The following is a 23,148-nucleotide window of genomic DNA, read 5'->3' on the forward strand; positions in this document are numbered from 1 at the left end:
AATCCAAGAGTGAGGGGGCATGGCTGAGCTCCGGGGAAGATGACCGCAAAATGAAGGAGCTCTGATCTGAACGGGCTCACTGGACAGAATTGCAGCCACACAGATTCTCGTTTCACATCACCACTTATCCCCTGAGAGTGGGGCACAGCCAGACATGATCTATAGAAAGAGAAAAGAGAGGGGCAAATTGGGGAGGATGACAGATTTCTTCTCACAGCCACAGGGCCTCTCTGAGCAAGATGATGCTGGCAGCACCACAACCACAATACACAGGCATGATCTGGAGCAGGGATCATCCCTCAGACGTTCTAAACAGCAAGGCACATGTTCCAGCTGCACTTTTCAGTCCTAATGTTCATCCACAGCATCCAGCCCAGCAAAAGCGAAGCCTAAACTACAGAATTATACTTACTCTCAGGAGTACTCACAGGCAAAACCACGTTTTAAAACGTGTGTTTTGTAAAGCCCTATTTGTCCCGCGGATCACCGCCGCAGATGTATGTCCCAGCGATCGGCGGCAAACAGTGACAGACAGCACAGCTGAAGTAGCTGTGCTGTCTGTCACTTCCCTGTCAGCTCGAGGATGAGCTGATCGAGAAAGAACAGTTTCTCTTTCTCGATCAGCCTTGTCCCGCCCAGTACACACCCCCACCCCCTAGTAAAACACTCCCCTCACTCCTATAACCCTTCCCTGCAAAATAAAGTTAACCCCTTCCTCCCCATTGCCATTAGTACAGTGTCAGTTTTTTTATTTGCACTGATCACTGTATTAGTGTTTTTGGGGATGTCAGTGACCCCAAGTCAGTACCCCCCAATGTCAGAATGTCTGCCGCAGTCCCGCAGTCCCGCCATAAGTCGCTGGTCGCTGCCATAAGTCCCTGATCGCTGCCATAATTCGCTGATCGCCGCCATTATTAGTATAAAAAAAAACCCCTAAAAATCCCAGTATCTTTCCCGCCATTTGTAAACACTATAACTTTCACGTAAACCAATTAATTTACACGTATTGGGTTTTTTTTTTTTAGTAAAGACATGTCGCAGAATGCATTTTGGCAGACATTTATGACTAAATTTGATTTTTGCATTTTTTTTTTACTGGACATGTTTTATAGCAAAAAGTCCAAAATATTGTTTTTTTTTCCTCAAAATTGTCAGCCTTTTTTTTTTATAGCGCAAAAAATAAAAACCGCACAGGCGATCAAATACAACCAAAAGAAAGCTCAATTTGTGGGGAAAAAAAGGATGTAAATTTCATTTAAGTACCATATTGCATGACTGCGCAATTGTCCGTTAAACTAGCGCAGCGCTGTATAGCAGAAAAATGGCGTAAATTGTAGTATTTATACCATAGTTTGTAGACGCTATAACTTCCACACAAAGCAATCAATATACACTTATTGGGATTTTTTTTACCAAAAACATGTAGCAGAATACATTTTGGCCTAAATTTATAACCTTTGAGTTTACTATATATTTTTTATAGCTGAAAATAAAAAATATTGTTTTTCTTCAAAAATTTTTGGCCTTTTTTTGTTTATAGCATGAAAAATAAAAAGCGCACAGGTGACCAAATTACACCGAAAGAAAGCTCTATTTTTGTGAAAAAAAGGACGTAAATTTTGTTTGGGTGCAGCATTGCATGACCGCGCAATTATCAGTTAAATTAGTGCAGCGCCAAGTAGCAAAAAGAGGCCTGGTCATTAAGGGGGGTAAATCCTCTGGAGCTCAAGTGGTTAAAGGGCGATAATTATACTCCACAACCGACCCCGGAGCTTATAAATAAATTTTTGGGTTCAATTTATTTGCCTAAGTTGACAGACGACAATCTAGTTTTTATAAATTTGCAGTTTTTGTTGTCGGAGGTCAGTACACTCATAAATCACTTGCCACATAACAATTCGCTGGGCCCTGATGGATACTCTGCGGAATTTGCTGAATTTCCGCTGAATTTCCATCTGAGATGTTAGCAGCAACGATAGTTACTTTGCCTAAGCCTGGGAAAACACCTATGAGGACTCAAAACTTTAGGCCGATATCATTGAATGCAGACCTAAAAATTTACTCCAAATTGTTAGCAAACAGATTGGCTAAGTGCTTGCCAGCTTTGATACAAAAAGACCAGGTGGGCTTCGTTACGGGGCGACAAGTCCCAGACGCTACTAGGAGGATGCTGAATCTGATACATTTGGCGGATGGGAGGAAAAGGTCTTCTTTGCTTCTGGCCTTGGATGCAGAGAAGGCCTTTGGCAGGATTCACTGGGGGTACTTGTCAGAGGTGTTGAATAGAGTTGGTAACCAGGGCTTTATGCATTTAGCTATAATAGCACTATATTCCAATCTCTTAGCACATGTATTTAAGGAAGGAATACACTCAGAAATGTTTGAGATAACTAATGGCACGCGCCAGGGATGTCCCCTTTCACCACTAATATTCGCCCTTCTCATGGAACCATTGGCAGAGAAAATTAGATCACATCCACTCATTAAAGGATTTTTGTCCAAAACACAACACACTATTACGTTATTTGCAGATGATGTGATTCTCTCCCTGGAGGACCTATTGAAGTCCCTCCCGGAGGTACATGATGTCATAGAGCAATTTAATAGAAACATTTACTTTACAGTAAGAAATTCTAAGTCCAATGTTTTAGGCTTAGACATAGATCATCAGACACAATGCCTCTTAGAGTCGAAATTCAATTACCACTGGGCTGCTGAATCAGTCCAATACCTAGGAATAAAACTAACTCCATGTATAACAAACATGTATAAAACTAACTTTGTACCATTAACTATGGATATACAAAAAGAGATCTCCTGTCTGAAAATTTTTTATCTGTCCTGGTCAGGGAGACTGGCAGCATATAAAATATTACCTAATTTTCTATTATTTTAGCACTATTCCGATTTGCAACCCTCATTCCTTTTTTACCTGCATGCAAAATATGCTCTCCAAATTTGTGTAGGCGGATAGCAAGGTGAGGTGTTCATGTACAATCTCTTAATGAAAAGGAGGTCAGTGGAGGGTATGGGATTCCCCATATTAAAAAATTATTACACAGCGTCCCTATTAGATCAGACTAAATTTTGGTTCCTGCCCTCACACTTGAAACACTGGAGTTCCTTGGAGAATGATTGGGTTTCCCCCAACAATCTCTATAATTTTATTAATGATTAGTAGAAACAAATCTCCACAACAGGTGATAAGACACCTGATTATCTCACCCACTCTACAAGCATGGCAAGACTTCGTTAAATTTGGTGGCACACACGATGATTGTATAAAGGTTTCTATCCCTATAGAATCCTGTAAATTTCTAATACCAGATATTTCATTCACGAAATGGATAGATAAAGGCTTGACAACTTTAAGTGACATTTCAAACAAAAAAAGGGGTGTATTCATTTGAGGATCTGGAAAGGGATCATTTTTTACCAAAGGGAGAAAGATTTACTTATATAAGAACCCTTTCCTTGTTACAGAATCTAAATAATAAGTCATTGCGAGTACCTCTGAAGGCACGCTCGTACTGGACTTCAGAAGGGACTAAGATGAAGGGCATTTCTTTGTTCTATGACCTGCTTAATGATAAATCATACTTTAGTAAGACGCCACAGATTCTCAAATGGGAAAAGGATCTTAATTGCAAATACTCAGACACACAAAAGCATTTGCATCTAACAATCAATACTCAAAATGTTCTAACCATTGCGAACTAGCACAAAAAATTCATTTAAGATGGTATTTTACTCCATATATGCTAGCCAGATTTTACCCTAAGTCTTCTGATGTGTGTTGGAGAGGATGAGGCAATACAGGCACGTTAATCCATATGCTGTGGTCGTGCCTAAATTTACGAAGCTACTAGGCTGAAATATTTAAACTAATATCTAGGATAGCAGGTTTCTTCATTACACCGTCAGTGGATTAGCAATCTTAGACCTGTATGCTTACAAATACTACATGCAGCTAGAGCAACAATTATGAGGAAATGGAAATCCAATAAAACCCCAAGCGTAAAAGAAGTTATTAATCAAGTCAAAGATATTTATGAGTATGAGAAAATTATGGCTTTTAAAGATGGCAAAATAAGTCACTTTGAAGTACAGTGGAACATTTGGAAGGTACCGTATATCAGTCTGGTTATTAATTATAAACATTAGTAATACATGATATTAGTTAGTAATACATAATATGTTCCCTATGCTAATACTGTCTTAGCCTTAACCATGGAATTTGAAAGTAATGCTGAAATATATTTCTTTTCTGCTACCCCTAAAATGGAAGTCATTGTATACCCCTAACTATTTCATATTGCAATATCAGATTTCCGTAAGGTCTCTTATTTTGTATAACACTATTGTTACCATGATTTGATTTACAATGTCTGTAAAGTTTTGTAAAATTCCAATAAAAACTATTTGAAAAAAAAAAAAAGAAAGAAAACTCCTAGAGAAAATATATGGGGGCATGATCAGAAAGTACTACTGAATCAATTTTAGAGGACTCGAAATGGGGAACAGAAAGGAAAGTATTCCAGGTGAGAATATGTGCTATGAATGGGAGAGTAAAATGTATAATCCCTTACTAATAGATGCATGAAGTGCCATTCATCCACCAGATGCGGTGAGTGCAATTCCATTTTTAGTTTCTTAAGAGAAGAGTAGGCTAAGTATGAAGCTCCCCTGAAATCATTAATCGGAGAGTATAAAAATAAAATTTTCTCACTATGTTCCAGCACCATGGAGACCAAGTGTTTAAAAAATTGTAATCAGTCAGGTAAAGTTAAAAATGTATATCTTGCAAATGTAGACCATCACCTTTAAAACCTTCAGCCATTACCTGCTGTTCTTGTCCACCAAACGTGTGGGCAGTTTCCAGGGAACTGTGATCAATAAGGATACTAACCACTTCAGCCTTTGATAGGGGAGAGGGGCAGAGATAAGCAATTAAGTGTTTATTCATCAGTACGGGCACTTTGTCTTTTTTAAAGTGGATTTCTTGTAGGAACACAATGTTATTTCCCATCTTGCCCAGAACTGTCAACAATCTTGATCTTTTTTCTGCCACGTTAAGTCCCTTCACATTAAAGGAGATGAATTCAAGCAAAAGCTTTTGGACCGAGCCCAGAAAGGCAAGGTCCCTGGCATGCATTGGATAGTGGGTAAAAAAAGGGGGATGCTGGAGGCTAGTCCTCAAATCTAAGAAAATAAAAGCACAAAAAGGAAAAAATTCTATATTCAAAGTTCACCCCTAGGGCCACCAGTCTAGTTAGGGGGAGAGAAAAAAAGAAGAAAAAAGAAAAAGTGAAATAGTAGTGTACCTGGAGGTTCCTCCTCCGGGAGCACCTTAAGGATGGAAATAATATACTGTATATACACATGGGCAGGACCCAAAAACAAGCAAGGATATATGATTACATACAATTAATAGCCCATGAGCAAGAAAACTACTATATATATATATATATATATATATGTACACATATGGACACACACACACACATATGCCAAAACCAAGGAAAAAAAAAGTGGGGAAACAAGGTGCGACCATGTGTCCAGGCTCCTAAATACAATCATATATATGTGTACATACAGGGGCGGACTGGCAACTCATGGGGCCCCCGGGCAATAGGGGATCGTGGGGCCCCTGTGTCCTTGCCCAAACCTAAAAAGGTCTATGATAAAGGTACCAGGGGCATCTCATGGGGCCCCCTACTGACCCCGGGAAGTGCCCGAGTTTCCAATGGCACACTCCTTCCCCCTACAAGGAAGATTCTACAAACATTTCTGGCATGTGGAGTCCATTATCCCTGGGCAGTATCATATACCAGCTTCCCAAGTCACTCCTCCCCCCTAACCCACCAACCCTCAGCCCAGTCCCCAACTAGTCACCTTGTCGATAAGCATTGCTATGGCAGAGGAGAAGAGGAAGAAATACATGCAGAGTGCAAAAAAAGGGGAGCCTTAATTCACAAAATGTATCTGAAGCGCACAACTACAGGAGCATCTCAATAAATTAGAATAACATCAAGTTCATTTATTTCAGTAATTCAATTCAAAAAGTGAATCTCATATATTATTTAGATTCATTACACACAGAGTGATATATTTCAAGCATTTATTTCTTTTAATTTTGATGATTATGGCTCACAGCTAGTAAAAGTCAAAAATTCAGTATCTCAGAAAATTAGCATATTGTGAAAAAGTTCAATATTGTAGACTCATGGGCCCTGATTTAGTAAGAATTGAATCTACCAGCAGAAGCTGAACATTCAGGCAGACTCAATTCAATCAATTAAGAACTGTCAGTCTTCAGAAAGGTGCCCAGCAAGCTGATTAAAAAGAGTCTTCTTTTTAGACTCTTTCCTGTTAGTAAATATGTAATGACGTTGGGCACATTTCTAGATGCCATGCCGGATATGTTTGCTAGGTGGTGCACAACCGCGGGCTTTGTCCCGTTGGCGTTTATCTGTTTGCATATGAGAAAACTTATAATTTAAAATAAAAAGCACACCTGTATTATAATTTTTTTTTGTTGCTTTTATTCCAAAAATGATCGGCCAACTAATGCATTTCCTAATGAATGTCATATATCTTCATTCTCTTTAATCATGTAACTATTCTACATTCCAGCTCAAACTCTGTCTCCTACAGTGGCTTAGTGGTTAGAAGTCAGACCTTATAGTATTTGGGTCATGGGTTCTAATCCCAGTCATTGCTGCACCTGTCTGGAGTTTGTATGCTTTCTCTGCATGGGTGTGTTTCTGCCAACACTCCAAAGACATGCTGTTAGGTTAATTGGGCTTAATATATGTCTGAGTTTCTGGCCTTAGATTGATCTCCATATTTTGGGCATTCATAAATGTCAAGGAGCTTACAATTTCCAGGGATCTGTCAGTGCTAGGAATATTGATCAATCAATTAAGATTTTGGCTACTGACTAGAAAGTTGAAAGGGAGTGAATCTTACCTGCATCCTGTTCTTCTGACAAGTTTGAAACTTTCAAATTTTCCTTCTGTTTATATTTCATTGCAACTTTGTTTCTCTTCTCTTAGGCTACGTTCACACTAGCTTTGTCAGCAGGCGTCAGACAGGCGTTTGGGAAGCGTTTTTATGCTTCTCAAATGCCTATGAAAATTCTGCACATGGCAGAACACAGTGCTGTTCACACTGAATTGTTAGCATTGTGTAACTGGCGCCTCATGTCGAGTCAGGAGAAGTTGAAGCCTCCCATTCAAGTCTATGGTGCAGTTCCTCAAACGCCTTGCAGGCGTTTGTGGTGCTGTTGCGACACGTTTGCGGAGCGTTAATACATTTAACTTCATTATAGGCGGTGGTGGAGTTTTAACGCTTGGCAAACGCCTGTTAAATGCCTCAAAAACGCGCATAGGGCATTTGGGGAGCATTTGAGGAGTGTTAAAACCGATTCTCAAATGCCTGTCAAAGGCTATAGGGGCGTTTGGCAAGAGTTAGAAATAAAGTCAAGTGTGAACGAGCCCTTAAACCTCTCTCCTTATACAACTTGATCCCCACCCCCCGTCATCACCTGTTCCATCTGAAAATCTATGTATCGCCACCCCACTCTATTTATTTATGTTCCCACACATTAGGCAGCCCATTGAAATTAATGAGCTGAGGAAAAAAAAGTAAAAAATGCCACATTCACACAGGTCCTCTGTCCTGTACAGCATGAATGAGTGGGTTGTTCATGTGGCTTGATCCATCTGGTATGCTATGAGGACACAGCACCTGTATGAACACAGGTTTTAATCTGACAAGTGTGCAGGCGTGGGGAAGTGGCCCTGAATGCTCACTGTACATTCACGTGTACATGGCTGTACACCTGCACCCATATGCTTGTCAAATTAGGACCTGTAGCATTTCCATAGTGTAACATAGGTTGCCTGCAAACGGCGACAGCCAGGAAAACAAACCACTGATTCACACTCTACAGGCCACAGCACCCATGTGAATGAGTCCCAAGACCTCAATTACACACACAGCTTTATTTATGAACTCAGTACAGTTTTATCACTTAGATTTAACAGGAATTTGGTTGGGATTGTGTCCATTAATAATGTTTTTAGTGTATTTTTACAGTAAATATAATTTGGATATTTTCTCTGGCGGTAGGAGGCTGCAAGGTATGCTGTACAGGGCCCCGTGATATCTAACAGTGGCCCTGGGTGTATGCTTGTCTGTGCCACCTGTATAGTTAGGAAGAACAATAACTTCTTCTATGGAATATCTTGAACCTCTGCTATGTACCTCAATGTATCTAGGAATCGGACATGTTTACAACTGAAAATACAATTAGTAATGTTTCCCCTGCAAATGAGGATCAGCTCCTTGGTCAAGAACAGCGATCTCACAAAGTCCTGATGTGGTCTGGAGTTCCACAAAAGAACAATTCACAAAGCCAAAAAATTGATTTGCAAATTACCACTAAACTCTAACTACACTCCCATCCACTAACACTCTCCACTACCACTTCTGGGTGCGTGCGAATGTCCTTCCACAAATGTCATGACGTATTTCCGGTGTGACAGCTGCTCTAGCGCCTCCTCCAACAGCTTCTTGGCATTTATTTGTGCACCATAGCAATTTTACATGCGGCTCCATTGTCTATACTACATTCGCAAATATATGTTTGCAGTTCTATTGTGTATTTGGCATTGGTGAATATGTTTGCAGGTAAAGGCCAAAGTCAACAGGACTTGGCGGCCTAATTTATTATGGTTAAGAAGATTGTAGAAAAAGAATAGCTAACTGCACATTGAACACGACTTATTCATTGGTACATAACATGGTCTTGTGGTGCAATGGGGGCTTTTGGTTTGTTATTTTGGACATACTTGCATCTGTGCACTCTAACAAGCTAGATTTGGGCATATTATATAGCTCGCAAATTATAAGTGTTAGGGGTGCTAGTATATTGAACATGAAATAACCCCCCCAAAAATACATAGTCTAAACATTTATTGATCAAATACATATTCCACTATTTGGACAGCAACAACAAGTAGGTACAGTCAACTTCTTGGTGGGAAAAAAGAAAAGCAGGATTGATGTCGCTAAAATAGAACGGTCCTGCTCATAAGAGCTTACAATCTAAAGAGTATACTTCTAATGAACTGTGCTTTCACAGGTTACAGCAGGAGCCGCAACAATTTATAAAGTAATGAATACACTACTTTTCATGCGATTTGCAGAGAGATCTGTGTCAGATGTCTTGCAAATCGCACTTTAAATTAGCATGTCCCCCGACTTTGAAATCATGAGACTTCACTGTAAGTCTTATGATGTGACCATAGTGTAAGTCGCACCACTTCAAAATCTTCTTTGATGGCCCTCAGTCACATTATGTGTGATTTGCCATGCGATTTGCATGACAGGCGATTTGCAAATTGTAGGCCAAGTTGCACCCTATTGTCCACTATAGGCTCCGTTCACATACAATCTGATTTTGAAATCGTGCGACTTCACTGTACATTGCCCGATTTCCAAAATCGGATTAGATGTGGCTATGGTGTTAGCCCCTGGTCACATCGGATGCAATTTGGCATGCAATTTGCAAGTCGCAGGGCATGCAAATCACATGCCAAGTCACATCCAGGGTGCGTGATTTCAGGTGCGATTTGGGAATTGAAATTGTACCTGATATCGGATCTAATGAATGTAAATGTGAGTGTCTTAACATACGTGATTTGCTGTAGCACAATTTCAAAAGTAGCTCTTGTCTAACTTTTCCTGCATTTTGTAGCGATTTCACATATAGACTACAATAGAAATCGCAATGCAAAACAATTGAAAACGCAATAACTTGTTGGTAAATCTACAGAGAACACAGTGAAATTGCCAACAAAAGTGTGAACCAAGCAGGCAATTCAACAAAGGAAATAAATCTTTGAAGGCATGCGGTATCTGCATGCTCGGATAAGGGTCTTTTATGGATTTGGGTGGGACTCCATGCCATTATTTTATTTTTATTTTTTAAATCCTTTTCTCTCTCTCTCCTTGACAAACCCTTCCCAAAAGGGGGCAGAGTGTAAACCAGCATTATCAAATCAATCATTAGTCCAGGCCTTATCTCATCCCATCCTTTGGCATTCACATAAGGTGCAGCTTTGAAGGTGTTTGAACAGACAAGGCCTCATTTTAATTCACATTCTAGGGATCATTTAGACAGAAAGCAAAGATGCTGCCAGCACATCTATTTTAGGGCAGCCGCCCAGGGAGAACATGCAACTTCATAGCCATGGTTGGGATTCAAACCAACGACCTTAGTGCTGTATGTTGCAGTGCTAACCACTTATCCATGGGGCTGTGACACTTATTCAGCTTGTATTTCTGTGGTGTGAATCAACCCTAAGTCCCTGGGCAAGGTCAATTCAGATGTATGTTGGTTCTATGTATCCCAATACAAAGGATTGCAATACTAATATAAGTGTACCTCCGTTTACCAATGCCTCGGTTAACGTAATTTTCGGTTTATGAATGAAAATCCATTGAAAATAATGCCTCGGTTTACAAATTTTTTCAAATTTTTTTTCGCAATACGAAGTGTAGGTCGGCGCTGATTTTCAAATGCAAATGCCAGCCTTGTTTTCCTTTTCACTATAGTTCACAAGCTTAGATGGCACTTTCCCAGGCGTTACAGAAAACTTTGTATCTTTTTTTAAGCTAAAAGTAAACATTGTTTCCTTTAGGGAAATAAACTCAAAGGAAACTTTCTTTTTTAGCTGGGGTAAAGTGACAACTGAATTTCTGAGCTATAGTGAAGAAAAAAAAAAAGCCAGAATTACATTTAAAAACCAGCAACATAATAAATATATTAGGATACCCTTATCCAAGCATGCAGCCCGGCAGGTTAGGAAAGGGGGGGGGTGGCGAGCGAGCACCCCTCCCCTCTCCTGAACCATACCAGGCCACATGCCCTCAACATGGGGGGGTGCTTTGGGGCAGGGGGGCTCCCCCCCAAAGCACCTTGTCCCCATGTTGATGGGGACTAGGGCCTCTTCCCCACAACCCTGGCCAGTGGTTGTGGGGGTCTGCGGGTGGGGGGCTTATCGGAATCTGGAAGCTCCCTTTAACAAGGGCACCCCCAGATCCCGGCCCCCCCATGTGAATGAGTATGGGGTACATGGTACCGCTACTCATTCGCAAAAAAGTGTAGTGTAAAAAAAGACAGGAGACGATCTTTGACAAGTCGTTTATTAAAAAAAAAATCTAAAAGAATGTCCCCCAAAGTAGATCCAACGTCAATCACGATGTAAGCTGCCGGCAACCCGAAAAAATAAAAAAAAAAGGTTCCGTTCCCGACGATGGCATCCAGCCCTCTGCTGTGAGCTGGGTTTACAGCTCTTAAATATGTAAGGGGCGCGGCACACCATTTATTTTTTATTTTGGCTTGGGGTTACCCCTAAGATCCATACCAGACCCGAAGGGCTTGGTATGGATGGGAGGAGGGACCCCACGCCGTTTTTTAAAAATTTTTAATTGCCGACCTTTATTTTTAGATTCAGCTGTCAAAATATATATTATCTAGACCTTGGAAATATGTGAAACCATTACAGAAATAATTATGAAGGACAAGAAACAAAAACAGAATCAATAGAACTAAGGAAATCAAATTAGAATACATAAAGACATGCCTAGCTTCAAATAGTGCTGTTTGTTAAACACAGTAGACGCGATCGAGTACCGACTTGCAGAGGACTCAACACAGAGATTTACTGTTAAACAGCATCTGAAAAGAAAGCACCCACGGCAGACGGCTAAATTGTGTCCTGCACATGCTCCTTTCTATCCGTGCATAGACGTTGGAAAAGCGTTTAGTTCTTGACTGTCATGAATTCCCTTAAAAATCTATTTTTTACCCTTTGAAAAAAAATTTTGAAATGTAAGATATTGTTTAAAGTGAAGTCCAGATATTTGGGAAAGCAAATTTCAATGTGAACATGTTTCTGCAGTGATTTTTTGTTGTGTTAGAATTGCTTCTTAGACTGTTCCTAGATTGTGCCTAGTTAGTAATTTCGAGTCTACTTGTTAGACTCTTTCTTTAGTGAATGTCTTTGCCGTCTAAAAGTAGACGGACTCTATTGAAAAGTAGACTTTATCCCACAGAAATGTGTCTAGGCACATTAGTACATCAGGGCCATGATGTCACACTCTAATCAGCTAATAAACTCAAAACACCTGGTTTCCTGAGCTATTAAATCTCAGTCTGGTTCAGTAGGTAACAGAATTATGAGGGAAGACTGCTGACGTGATAGTTGTCCAAAAGACAGTCATTGACACCCTCCACAAGGAGGGTAAGTCACAAAAGGTCATTGCTAAAGTTGCTGGTTGTTCACAGAGTGCTGTATCCAAGCATATTAATGGAAAGTTGAGTGGAAGGAAAAAGCAACAGGGATAACCGCAGCCTTGAGAGGACTGTGAAGCAAAGCCCATTCAAGAATTTGGGGAAGATTCACAAAGAGTGGATTACTGGTGGTGTTAGTGCTTCAAGAGCCATCACACACAGGCATATCCAGGAGATGGGCTACAGCTGTTGCATTCCTTGTGTCAAGCTACTCTTGAACCAGAAGCAATGCCTGAAGCTTCTTAGTAAATTTAGCATTTCATTTTGAAATCAAGGTCCCAGAGTCTGGAGGAAGAGTGGAGAGGCACAGAATCCAAGTTGCATGAGGTCCAGTGTGATGTTTCCACAGTCAGTGATGATTTGGGGAGCCATGTCATTTGCTGGTATTGATCTATTGTGTTTTATAAAGCAGGGCTGCTAGTTTGTGAAGCTCCTGAGAGGTAGCAGAGACACGGAGCAGTGTATGGCTGGATGATGATGTGAAAATGTTTGAATGGTGTGGGAAAAAGTTAGACCCACTGTCACTGAAACAAAAACTGAGGGGAATCCAAAACTTTAGAGTTTTCTCTACAACAAAAGCTTGACAAAGGAGCTCGCTTCTGCCCTCAGAGGTCTAGTGCATGCTCTGAAACGCATCGCTATACATGCTGGTCCTTGTACGTCATCATGCTGACGCCGATGTCACACCTCAACGTGCATTCCAGACGCCATTTTTAGAAGACTCCACATGCCGGACAGCTTTTTATCCTGCCTGGATACAGCCGTTATTCTATCTCTATGAGCCTGCACCTTATGAGCCTGTTTTATTACGATACAATGTGAGTGGTTCTACATTTGTTACTTATTAAAAGTGGGCTATACTGCACTTAGAGGCGCTTCTTTTCTTCTTCACTTAATGATCATGGTATCACTGTGCTTGACGGGCCAGCAAACTCTCCTGACCTAAACCTCATAGAGAATCTGTGGGGTATTGTCAAGAGGAAGATGAGAGACACCAGACCCAACAATGCAGATGAGCTGAAGGTCACTATCAAAGCAACCTGGGCATCCATAACACCTCAGCATTGTCACAGGCTGATCGCCTCAATGCTACGCCACATTGATGCAGTAATTAATTCAAAAGGAGCCTCAAGCAAATATTAAGTGCATACTTTACTGTACATGGACATACTTTTCAGTAAGCCAACACTTCTGTATTAAAAATCCTTTTTTTTTTATTGGTCTTATGTAATATTCTAATTTTCTGAGTTACTGAATTGTGGGTTTTCACTAGCTGTAATCATCAAAATTAAATAAAGGAAATGCTTGAAATATATCACTCTCTGTGTAATGAATCTATAAAATATATGAGCTTCACTTTTTGAATTGAATTACTGAAATAAATTAACTTTTTTATTCTAATTTATTGAGATGTACCTGTATATATTAACCTGCAAAACTCATTTATTTAACAATTAGTGGGGGAAAAGATGAAAGAAAAAAAAGGGGGGTAAAGGAAAGAGAAATCTAAACAGTCTGACACATCTCTAGGTTCAGTGCCCAAAAAAAACAAAGAGGTCCAATAGTAGCTTGTGGAGAGAAAGGACTGGTTGTTTTCTTAACCAACAGGTGAAATGGGTAACCCCACTTGTATGATGCCCCTGTTATTTTAATGTGCTGTAGAGGAGGACTCATAAGGCCTCTCATCCGCCAGGTGTTTCTTGATAAATCAGGTAGGACCTGTATTTGGGCCTTGTCAAACTCGATCCAGCCCATCTGCCAAGCTCTACACATCTTCCTTGATATTAAAAAAAATATTCAACAGAGGACATCACAGGGGCCAGGGTCTTGGCATTTCCTAGATTGTACCATAGATCTAATCGCTGCTCCTGTAAAGGTTTCAGGGATGAAATGGACAATGTTTCTGTGACTACAGTTCTTCATGTCTTCCGCCGTTAGGAAGAGTGTAGCGAGGTGTTGTAGAACTGTGGACTGACAGGCTTCTAATGCAGTTAAACAGGTGCTCACATCATTGCCTGAGGCCTCCAACTTAGAGACTCTTGTCTCCATAGTGCCCAGCTGCTTCTGAACTTCAGTTATATCCAGGGGCGGACTGACCATTTGGAAACTCGGCACTGCCCGAGGGCCTGGGGTCAGTGGGGGGCCCCATGAGATGCCCCTGGTACCTTTTTCATATCCTTTTTTGAGTTTGGGCAAGGACACAGGGGCCCCATGATCCCCTATTGCCCAAGGGCCCCATGAGTTGTCAGTCCGCCCCTGGTTGTATCCTTCCCCAGCAAGCCTCCTAAACACTGGGCTAGGACCTCCAGATCTCTTCTGTATTGCCTTCAAGTCTTGCCTTGTAGGGAGGGAGGGCAAAATAGCCCTCTGCTCGAGGTCCTCGAGGTCCTCTGCTCGAGGTCTGCTGAGGACCTCGGGACCTCGAGCAGAGGTTCCGAGGTCCTCAGTCCAAGACAGGTAATGTGTCCCTGCCCTTTTTTTACCAGATACATAAGACATGCTCACGCTCCCTTATGAATATGCTGTATGATTTGAAACGCCTGGAGCAGGAGCATCTACCCTAATGCCAGCTGGCAGCTCCCATGTAGATCCTGGGAGTACTCCTATGTTGCCTGATAAATTCCGATGTAACCCCTGTGTAGCCAGTATCTCCCACCTCTCTGCTCCCTGATCTACCCCGGGTGCCCCCTAGTGGCTGTGGGATCAGCGCGTGCGTAATTTGCATCATTTGTACAGCTGAATGTGGAGCCAGGTACTTCTCCCTCAGAGGATCTAGGGTGACCTTAAAGACCAGGGAGTCCATTAGGACCAGAACAGTCAGGTGGACCCACTGCATAGACTGTTCCACAGGCTGTTCCAATAGAATCTAGAATCTTGCCTGGAGCACAGTTATCAGGGTCGGTGGTAAAACTGGTGACACAGCTATAAACACAGCTAGATGCAGGCCCAGTAGTAGAGTCAATAGTAATGCTATTAACAGAGCTGGCAATGTAGTTGTTAACATAGCCAGCTGCAGAGCCTATGGCAATGCTACTGGCAGCTCCATTATCAGAGCCACCAGCATTGGCAACTCACCTGGCAGAGTCTCCATCAGACCAGCCTCCAGCAGAGCCTTTCATAGCAGTAGGAGGATGGGTAAGAGATTCAGTGACAGGGACAACAGGGATGTTTAATATGGGCATGTCCAGCTGAGCTTCCAGGACTGCTTCTGAGCTGCTGACAGACCCAGTAACAGAGCTGGCGCCAAGGCCGGAGAGTAAGCTGGCATTCCTCGAAGCTGCGGAGGACATGTAGCGATGTAGACTGGGAAACTTGAGCATTACTCCTCGATCACGCCCAGTGTAATTTCTGTCTTTGGTCATGGACAAACCCGGGAGGAGAGGAAAAGGGAGTGATACCACACAGCTGTCCAACTATTCTATTGCTGGGGCTGCAAGCAATCTTGGGCTATCACAGGCTGGTACAGGGTAGCACTGCCTGCTATCCTGGCACACTGACTATATGCATCCTCACAGGTTTGGGTGCCAAGCAAGCAGCTGTCACGCTCTATTGCTAAGCCACTTCCCCTCTAGATGAGAAGAATGAGCTCCTATACCTAGTGTGGTCGATTTTAATTAGTAAAGCAAGGGGACTGGCAGGATTGCCAGGAATTTCACACAAAGAAAGCAATGCAAAGAGAATTGGATACTTTTTAACACAAGTACATGGTATAACAGACACATATCAGGAATATGAAATGTTTGGGTAATATTCTTTAAAGTGTTACTAAACCCAGGACACAGCATCCACTATATCTGGTCTCCCACAGTACACAACATGGATGTACAATTATTTTAGTAAATATAAACTTATACATTTTCTCATCAGCACTTAGAGCAGTCTGGTGACTTGTATCAGTGTCCAGCAGAGCACTGGTTAAAGCTTGAAGGAGGAGTTTTCATTCTGTTCTAGGAGGATGCAGAACCCCTTACCTCTCTCTGGACAGTGCTGATTGGTCCTGTGTTGATCACATGCTCTCTCCCAAGAAAAACCTCTCTATCAATACACACCAAACTGAGCATGTACAGAGTGACTCCACACCATGTGTCTTATCAGGAGATAAGAGGGGGACACTGAAAAAAGGGGAGTATCAGAGAAGTAATGATCAAACAGCCTTTTTACACAATGCAGAGGATTAACCCCTTAGTTTCCACAGTGAGTATAACAAGCATGCTTTACTGCATATACAGACTTATTTTACTGTTGTGGGTTTAGTAACACTTTAAGTATTTTTTGTCTAATTGACTCTAACGTATTTGGTTGCTAACTATTTAAATATGCAAATCTGTGATACAGTTATTGTTTTTCTTTTACAACCTCACATTTTCTTCTAATCTCAGAAATAAGCTTAATTGTTATTTATTTTTTTTTTTTTCATTAAATTCCCAAATTCCTGAATCATTCATACAGTAATTCCTCTTATCCAGGAATGTTATAACCCAATACAGTTCCTTTTCCCTGTTGACACTCTTTTAATTTTTTTTCCTATCATATGCATGTGGACTACTTAGTCATGAAATATTGTATACATTTTTTACTAAGTTCCTAAACATAACACCCTCTACATGACCTACCCAATCTGCTCCTAGTATGTTCTGTGCTTTCCTCCTGTATTCCTACTGCCTAAAACCTCTCCACCTCACTGCACACATTTCAGATGAAGAATGTGACACATATTCATCATATTTTGGGACTGATATTGATGGTTTACATCCATTTTAGCAGGACAGTACAGAAAAAAGTGTTCTCAAGTTTTATTGAGGGGGTTTAAACACTTCAATACTGGGCACTTTAACACCATTCCTGTCGAGGCCAAATTTCATTTTTTGAGACTGATAGAGCTTTCTTTTGGTGGTATTTAATCACCTCTGGGTTTTTAAAAATTTTTTTGCTAAACAAACAAAAAAACTCCAAACATTTTGAACAAAATGGTTTTCTTAGTTCGCTAATGTGCTCTGATGGGGCTGTACTGATGAGGCAGCACTGATGGGCACTGATAAGGCGTCACTGATGGGCGGCACTAATATGTTACACTATACTGCACTGAAGGGCACTGATCGACACTAATGGGGCTACACTGATGATCTTGGCACTGATTATCGGTGTAAACTGTGTACTGGCAGTTTTGCTGGTAATTGGCTTTCCTTTCCTCACACAGACACAGCGTGTGTGAAAGGGACTACTGATAGCTGGCAAGTCTGTTTACATGTCATCAGCTGTGATTGGAAACAAATGATCACATGGTAAAGGGCTGCTGTGATTGGCTCTTTACGTCAATCTGTGATCAGCTGTGTCTAAAGGACACACCAATCAGAGTGCATCCGATGCACGCCCCTTGGGTGCATAGGGGGTGAGGTTCTGGGAGGACATCTATACACACCCTCCCATAACTAGGTGACCATGCTGTAGCTGTCTTTCGGCTATAGCATGGTCGATAAGTGGTTAAAGACAACTGGCTCAGCTTTTTAGAGCCAGAAACAGCAAACAAAATCTATTAGTTTACCTTTCTTAACCACCTTCCGCCCGCCCTATAGTACAATGACGGGTGCAAGGTGGTTCTCTCGTTCTGATAGGACATCATATGACGTCCTACCATTCTCACTGCGCATGCGTGGCTCAGGGAGTGTGCAGCGAGGCGATCTCCGGTTCGCTGTGTCCCTCTGACACAGCGGATCACAGAAAGAGCCGAAGATGTCGGCTCGGTCATGTGATCAGCTGTGTCCAATCACAGCTGATTACATGTAAACACGAAAATGCCGGTTATCGGCATTTCTCTCCTCTAGAGCTGTCACGCTGACAGCTTGAGAGGAGAGCCGGTAATCGGCTTTCTGCGGAGGGGACATGTACACTGATCATCAGGGCACTGATGATCAGTGTGCCCTGATGATCAGTGTGGTCCCAGAAGTGCCACCTGTCAGTGCTCATCAGTGCCAGTGCCCATCGGTGCCATGTGCCAGTGCCCATCAGTGCCACATCAATGCCACATATCAGTGCATACCAGTGCACATCAATGCCACATATCAGTGCCCATCTGAGCTGCCTTTCAATGTCACCCATCAGTGCCAGTCAGTGCCGCTTATCAATGCCAATCAGTGCCACCTATCAGTGCCAGTCAGTGTCGCCTATCAGTGCCAGTCAGTGCTGCCTATCAGTGCCGCCTATCAGTGCCATATATCAGTGTCATGTATCAGTGTCATGTATCAGTGCTGCCTTTCAGTGCCCATCAGTGATGCCCGTCAATGCCCATCAGTGCAACCTACCAGTGCCTCCTCATCAGTGCCCATCAGTGCCACCTATCAGTGTCCATCAGTGCATCCTATCAGTGCCCATCACTGCAGCCTCATTAGCGCACATCAGTGAAGGAGAAAAATAACTTATTTACAAAACTGTATAACAAAAACTAAGAAAAACCTTTTTTTTAAAATTTTCAGTGGTTTTTGGTTTGTTTAAGAAAAAATAAAAATACCAGAGATGATTAAATACCACCAAAAGAAAGCTCTATCTGTCTAAAAAAAATGATAAAAATTTCATATGGGTACAATGTTGCATGACCGCGCAATTGTCATTCAAAGTGTGACAGCGCTGAAAGCTGGAAATTGGCCTGGGCAGGAAGGGGGTATAAGTGCCCTGTAGGTTAGTGATTACAAGCAGCTCAAAGGTAATATTTTATTTTTGTAAAATATGAATATAACATGCAACACAAGAATATAAAAACAAGGATAAGAGAAGATTTATTACAAGTCACATAAATGAATTATGCATTTATAGAACCATAAATAACACAAACCAACATTTTGACAATAGGCCAGCACTGTGTAACCAGTCCTACGCATTTATATGTATTTATTGTTTGAAACTATTTTTGCCTGTGGGCTTTTTACTGAAGAGAGAATGAAGAGAGGGGCTCTAACAGTTCCAGCAAGCAGACATCTGCTGATTAAAAATGTATTTGTATAGAACCCAAGATTGTTCCTTGCAAGGTTTTCTTTTCCAGAGACTAATGGAAGATCAAGTAAGACAGATGTTAAGGTTATCCACTCCTGCAGTCATGGAACTTATATCAATATATAAAACACTGCTCCTCTTGTAGTTTATTCTTGTTTATATAATAAAATAAATGCACTGCTTGCTGTGTAGTATAGTTTCAAATATTATGGACATCAACTAGAGTTCATTTAATTAGTCTTTTAGGCAAGTCAAATATGCCAATTAAGTCTGTACCTCTCATTCTAAAAATTCCCTTCTAAACACTTTTAAGACCTTGCAATGATAAAGCGAGGATTTCATTGCATGTCTAATTTCCTTAGAATTTTGGGATGCATCATCTGCACATGTGGGAAACCGGGGGAAATAAATGGCCAGGGGTAGCTGTTAATACAGTGTTTTTTACAGCTAACCCATACCTTGCAGTATTCCTCTACAACAAATGACAAAGGAAGCACTAAATCATAGTAGAATCAAGGCTGGGAACAAGCAGAGGTTGGTAACATACAGACAGTGAGGTAGTCACTGGACAGAAGTCCAAGCTAAAGTAATTGAGATAATCAGCAACCATTATTAGACAAGAGAAATCCAGGAACATGTCAGACAGAAGCTAAGTCAGGCAAAAGGTTTAAGATCAGAGATTAAAGGTCACTGACAGACCAATTGACCATTTATAAAAGAGCGTAGGCAGGGTTCAGATTTAAATAGTCCACTTAGCCCACATAATGTAGCACTACACCCTTAGGAGTCACTGAGCTTTTTGTCCCCCCACAGCTCTGCACAGCCAGGCAACATGCATTTTCTTCCACATATTGCATTCAGAGTCAGTAAACAGTCCTTGAGCTTGTTTTTTTTTAAATTTTATTAAGGGGTTGATAACGTGGATGGGGTTGAGGGGTATATAGGATGCCCAAGGGAACTGTGAACTTGAGGACAAACCCCTTAGCAACTACGTACAGATGTGGACAAAAAAAGCTCTTTGGTGTACCGCCTCAGACCCCAGATGACTCCTCCTCTTCATCCAGCTGCCTGAGGGTATCTCTGGGCAAGGAGACCCAGAAACTGCTGCTTAGCAAAACAGCCGTAGATGAGAAGCTAGTTGCGTTTTCCACTTGACTGTCCTCTCCCCTCATCTAGATAAATTTATGACTAACTTTGAGTTTACTATATATTTTTTTTTGCCAAAAATAAAAAATATAGTTTTTTTTTAAAAAAATCTGTCTTTTTTTGTTTATAGCGTGAAAAATAAAAGGCGCAGGTGATCAAATACCACCAAAAGAAAGCTCTGTTTGTGTGAAAAAATGGACATAAATATCATTTATGTACCCTATTGCATGACCGCGCAATTGTCAGTTAAACTACTGCAGCGCTGTATAGCATATAATGGCGTAAATTGCAGTATCTATACTATAGTTTGTAGACGCTATAACTTTCACACAGAGCAATCAATATACACTTATTGGGATTTTTTTTACCAAAAACATGTAGCAGAATACTTTTTTGGCTTAAATCTTTGAGTTTACTATATATTTTTTACAGCCGAAAGTAGAAAATATTGTTTTTTTTCAAACTTTTCGTTCTTTTTTTGTTTATAGAGCAAAAAATAAAAAGCGCACACAGGTGATTAAATACCAATGAAAGAAAGCTCTATTTATGTGAAAAAAGAACTTACATTTCGTTTGGGTACAGCATTGCATGACCGCACAATTATCAGTTGAAATAGTGCAGCGCTGAACAGCAAAAAAAGGCCTGGTCAGGAAAGGGGGTAAATCCTCAGGAGGGCAAGTGGTTAAGGAATAGCTTCACGTCAGCAGATTTGGGAAGTCCAGGGTCTCTAGTTACCATCTTAAGGGTACTAAAGTAGGTGAGAAATTTAACCTTGCATTGTTTTGAGTACTACATCCTTGATGGGAAGAGTGTCAGAAGAAGAGGCAATATTATATAGCGCCCTCAAGTTTAGCTAGGGAGAGCTAGTTAGTTTTTTAAGGCACAGGTTGAGTAACAGCCTGGGATGAGTCAAACAGGTTACTCTAGGTCAGGGCTGAGGGCTCTGCAGGTCAGTTCCCTGACAGGGGCAAACTGACAACTCATGGGGCCCCCGGGCAATAGGGGATCATGGGGCCCCTGTGTCCTTGCCCAAACTCAAATCCCCAAGCAGAAGGCTTGGCATGGGATCAGGGTGGCCCTTAAGTATGAGAGAGCCTAATCAGCAAGGAGTAGTGTGTTGGGTGGAATATGGAGTGAAGACTGGAGTGTGGAGCCTGGGAGGGGGCCCAGGAGAAAGTCCTATCTACAGGCAGGAGCTGAAAGGAGGATCTTTCTACCTCATCATACCCAGGGAGGGGACAACCTGTGGAGAAGGGAAGGAGTCAGCCCAGAATAAGGCCTGAAGGCAGCCTCCAACCCACCAAGCTCACAGAAGAGACAGGGTGAGTAATCCTACACATGTATATTCTGACAGCAAGTTCCTGTTGCTGTCAGAATAAACAGGTCAGTGCTGCAGCTGAAAGCATTCCTGCAAAGAAAACAGCATTGGTTAATAATAAAACAGTAACAATAAAACAGTAAAAGTAGAACAATAACAAAAATAACAACAACAACAAAAAACTATAACTATTTTTGCTTTTAAAATTTTAAATTTTTGGGGGGATTTGTACTTTTTATTTTTTTATCACTTCTTTTTTTTTTTTTTTTTAAACTTTAACGTTTTAAAAACAGATGGTAGGGTCTCTCCAAATGTGATAGCCAGTTTCCTGACTACCTAACATCTTTCGAGACCCTGTATAAATATGCCCTGAACTGTGCCGTGCTGTACCCTATATTAATATTCCACTAGTGTATGGTAGCGACGGAAGCAGTCCTTGCCGCAGAGGCCAGGTTGGTCAGGACAGGAGGGACAAAAAAAAGCGTCTGTCACACCTAATTTCATGTCTGCTACAGACACAAAATCTTTTTTGGGGGTTCTTTTGGGTTGGGGTACCAGGAATTGCATCGGGAAAATACCTCTCATGCAGCCGGCTAACTGCATCTGGGTTGGAGTTTGGGACCACAGCACCTTCCGGATACAAAAGGGCCATGATGATCTCTTCCTGGAATTTTAGAAAGGATCCACTATGTCCAGTTGCTTTGTAAAGAACAAAAGCGTTAAATAAAGCCAATTGAAATAAATAAACAGACACTTTTTTGTACCAGCGTCTGGCTTTTCGGGAAACTAAGTACTGCTTCATCATCTGCTCATTGAAGTCCACCCCTCCCAGGTTAAGGTTATAATCATGGACACAGAGGGGCTTCTCAACAACACCAGCTGCGTGGTAATTTGGATGGTCATATCTGCGTAAATGGAAGACAGGAAGAAAACATCCCGTTTGTCTTTCCATTTCACTGCGAGCAATTCCTCATTTCTCAAGCAGGCTTTTTCCCCCTTTCTAAGATGGGTATTTACAAGCCGTTGGAAGCCCGGCGATTAGGTCTCTCAGTGCCACATGTGCCAATTCCAAGATTGTACAAATGTCTAAATCGTGACACGCTTGAATAAAAATTGTCCACATATAAGTGGTACCTCATATAGAAAAAGCATGACGCCAAGTCCCAAACTATCTTGAGACTGCTCCCCATGTAGTCTGGGCATCCAGGGGGCTCCACTTGACTATCTTTTCCCTCGTAAATCTGAAACCTATATGTATAGCCTGTTGTCCTCTTACAGGTCTTATACATCTTGACCCCATATCTGGCATGCTTGCTGGGGATACATTGTTTGA

This window comes from Staurois parvus, unplaced genomic scaffold (genome assembly GCF_062004578.1).
Source record: "Staurois parvus isolate SC_StPar_1 unplaced genomic scaffold, SC_StPar_1.0 ptg000056l, whole genome shotgun sequence".
In the NCBI taxonomy this organism is placed as follows: Eukaryota; Metazoa; Chordata; class Amphibia; order Anura; family Ranidae; genus Staurois; species Staurois parvus.